Here is a 3,812-nt window from a genome sequence, read left to right on the forward strand (position 1 = left end):
CAACTCGAGGAGAACCTGATCCCTGCCACTCCGGGACATCATATGAAATATTGTGTTGCCCTTGGTATCAACCATGATTACCTACAAAGGATCCACCTTCATCAGCTCCCCAACAACCTCAACATTCTTTCCTTTCACTGCCATGAATAGTGCTGCAATCTGCACCTTATCAATTCGGTTGCAACTCTAAGCTTCTTTCCAAAAGGTGCTTTGATGATTTCCAAATGCCTATTTCTTGTTGTACCATACAAGATGGGGGGAAGCTAGGACAAGACCTTTTACAAGATGCCTTCAAAATAGGAACCCATCCGTTGATGTCAAGGTAGTAAAAGAATAATTCCTTTTTTTCCATAGTCAGATTTGCTTGCTTCCAGATTAAACTTCAACTCCATTACTCTTCAATGCCTTCAATTTTCTGTAACCCTTATCAGTGCCGAATATGCAATCCATGTAAACAAATGTAGATGAATAGTTACCAGACTTGGTCTAAAGCAAACGATGATGGTAGTCATGAAAATCAGCACCCCCGTACAAAGGCAAGAAATTTGAGAGGCTCCATGGGAAATGGTAACCACAGTGTGTCTCAACACTCTCCAAGACTCTGAATATCATCCATAACCACAGAGTCATCAGATGAGGCCCAATGATGGCAAGGCCAACAATAGTAGCAAAGCCAAGGAACAGTATCTCAGCTAGGTGAGCATACTCAGAAGTCAGTCCAAATGGTGTTGCATATTCGTGATGAACAGAGTGCACATGCTTGTACAACCATTTTGTATGTAAAACTCAATGTCCCCAATAGAAAACAAAATCCTCAAGGATGAAGTATAATATTATTTGCGTTAAAACAACTTTCCAGGACGATAATGGGAGACTACTTCGCATGCCCATATATCTGAAGACGGGGTAGGAAAATATCATAAGCGGTAGATTGACACCAAAATGATACAGAATGAGGCGCATAATACATCTTTCTTGAGCTGTAGAGCTATTCAGTTTTCTTTGAATCTTGTACTTGCCCCGCCATCCTGCCCTTTCAAGGAATATAAAAGGAAGTCCCAGATTCGATGATGGACGCCATAGAAATCGCGAACAGGGATGAGAGTGAGAGTGAGTGAAGGCTAGAGAAGAGGCGAGAGATGTTGAGACAGGCTGGCCATCACTGCCAAGTCATGCTCGCTCTCATGGCTAAACCTACCGATCTGGCCGATCCGGCCGTCGGAACGGACCATAAAATCGCCTGCCGCCACGCACTTTCTACAATCCATATCTCCACCCTCAAGGACGTCGTTTTCCAGCTCCCCATTCCCAGGTTGCCTCATGCAAAATAAAAATAAAAAAGAAAGCAAGAATCCATGAAGTCGAAACAATTCCCATCATTAAAAGTCAACATTCCTTTCACTAAAATTTCAAGAAGTAATTAAATCCGCAAATAAGAAAATATCAATACATAGATAAAGGTACAATACATAAATAAATAAATATTAGACATATTTAATAAAAAAAAAAAGAAATTAAACTAATGCAATATATAATAATAACCGAAGTGTCAAACTCAAACCACCAAAAATAAAAAAATTCCTTTCATGTAATCACAAAATAAAATAAATAAATAAAATACAAATAATAATAGTAATGAAATAAGATAAAATAAATCAAAACTCACTTAATTATAAAATCAATCAATAAAATAAATAAATAAAAAAAAAACAAGAAAACAAATCTAAGTGAAACTAAACCTAGAAAAGTGCCTAAGTGGGCCTAAGATGGTACCTAATAGGCCAAGTATATCAAAATGGGCGTAGGGTGCTTAAGTGGGCCTAAGGTGGTGTCTAATGGGTCAAGTGTATCTAAAATGGGTCAAGTGTATCTAAATGGGTCTAGGATACCTAAATGGGCCTAAAATGGTGCCTAAGGGACCAAGTGTATCTAAATGGGCTTAGGGTGTCTAAATGGACCTAAGGTGGTGCCTAATGAGCCAAGTGTATCTAAATGGGCCTAGGGTGCCTAAGCGGGTATAAGGTGGTGCTTAATCGGCCAAGTGTATCTAAATGGGCCTAACAAGGAAAAAAAAAAAAAAAAAAAACCTAAGTCTCAATTAAGGCTGCCCAGAATCACAATGGGGTTAGATGAGTCCCTCAACCAAAGTCTCCAAGGTGACTTAGAAAGATAAGCTACATGAACAATAATGGGCCACAAGAGAATTGTTGTAAAATACCAAGCGAACATGTAATAGGACATGTGCTAATAGGACAAAATGGAGGGTCTACAATCATTTTCCTTTACATTTTTTTTTCTTTCTCTAATACTTTTCAGGAATCAAACATAGCCTCTTGTTTGTTTTGACTTGATATGTTATATAAAAAATCATTTCATTTTGCTATTTGATGCATTTTATTTATTTTTTAATTTAATTGATATATTCTTGACATTATTTTATTTTCAATTTTGCTTTTGTTTTTATTTGGTTTTTAAAATAATTCCTTTTTATTTTTATTTATTTGATGATAGGATTAGGAAATTAAATTATACAAGGAATTTATACTTTCATATTCCTATTGGTAAGAATGGTTAAAGAGTTTCCAAGATATGTTTGTAACATTGAGTTTTGCACGTTCACAACAATTATTCTTCCAAAATTGTACAACAATTGAGAGAGCTATGGGAAGTAAAAGAAAGGAAATAAATTCGAACAAAAACTATTTTCTCTTTAATGGCAATGTTAATCCCACAGTGATCAAATTAAAATTGTTGGAACTAACAATATATGTAACTATATTATTATGATGCCTTGAATGGTTTTTTTTTTTTTTTAGTTAGATTCTTCGTCATTTTGTTTTGTTTTGTTTTGTTTTAGTTTCATTTCTTATTGCTTAGTACCCAAATTACATACTAATTTCAAATGAAATTATCTTGAATATCTCAAAGAGACCTAAACTTGCATTTCCAATCGAGTAAGATAAGAGCTTTATTCGGAAAAAAAAGGCTTAGGTATAAAAGCTTTTATTTTTTATTATGTTCGATAAGATAATTTAAATTAAATATGAGAGAATATATATACCAATTCATTAAAGCCATGGGCTTACAAGCCATAAAAAATATTCATTATAAAGAAAAAGCAATTGAGTACAAAGTTTTACAAGGCTCAAAATACCAATTCTCATATTACTTGACTAGCACCTTCCAACTCCATTTACACACCTTTTTCTTTTAGAGCATACTTTGATTTTGCACCTAACTTATCTTGGCATTTCTTAAATTTACACAAGAAGAAATGACTTTTATCCTAACCCAATAGTAACAAAGAGGCCATGGATCGAAAAATCAAATGAATCAACTCATTTTTTAAAGAAAAATTCACTCAAAATCTATTTTGAACTTCAATGTGTTGAATTTTCTTAGGAAACAATCACACCCATACTTAGAATGGAAAAGGACTTTAATGGAGTGTGTGTGAATGATTGCTAACATTTTTTCCCACTCCTAAAATATCAATTTTGGGTTTAAATAGATGGGAAAATACCCAAAATCCAACGACCAAAAATTTACACAACTAAGAAGATTTAATATTTGAAATTTAATTTTAATTATTCATAATCATTAAATGAATTTTTCTATACAAATTTTAAAATCTTGTTTTATTTATTAAAAATAATTAATTTTTGTATAAGTCAATATGTGGTATAAGTGGGGTTAGCTAAACAAAATAGTGACAAGATTTGGTTTTATTATTTTAAATGTATGAAACTTTTGTTAATTATTTTTTATCATATTTAATGAAATAATTTAAATTAGATTGGAGAATTTTCTAT

The 3,812-nt window shown here is 33.2% G+C and overlaps 1 pseudogene; it reads right to left on the reverse strand.

Moving 5' to 3' along the window:
• Positions 1–354: 354 nt before the first annotated feature.
• LOC117932745 lies at positions 355–1,034 on the reverse strand (annotated as a pseudogene).
• Between the last annotated feature and the right edge of the window lie 2,778 nt (positions 1,035–3,812).

Source organism: Vitis riparia, chromosome 15 (genome assembly GCF_004353265.1).
Source record: "Vitis riparia cultivar Riparia Gloire de Montpellier isolate 1030 chromosome 15, EGFV_Vit.rip_1.0, whole genome shotgun sequence".
NCBI lineage: Eukaryota > Viridiplantae > Streptophyta > Magnoliopsida > Vitales > Vitaceae > Vitis > Vitis riparia.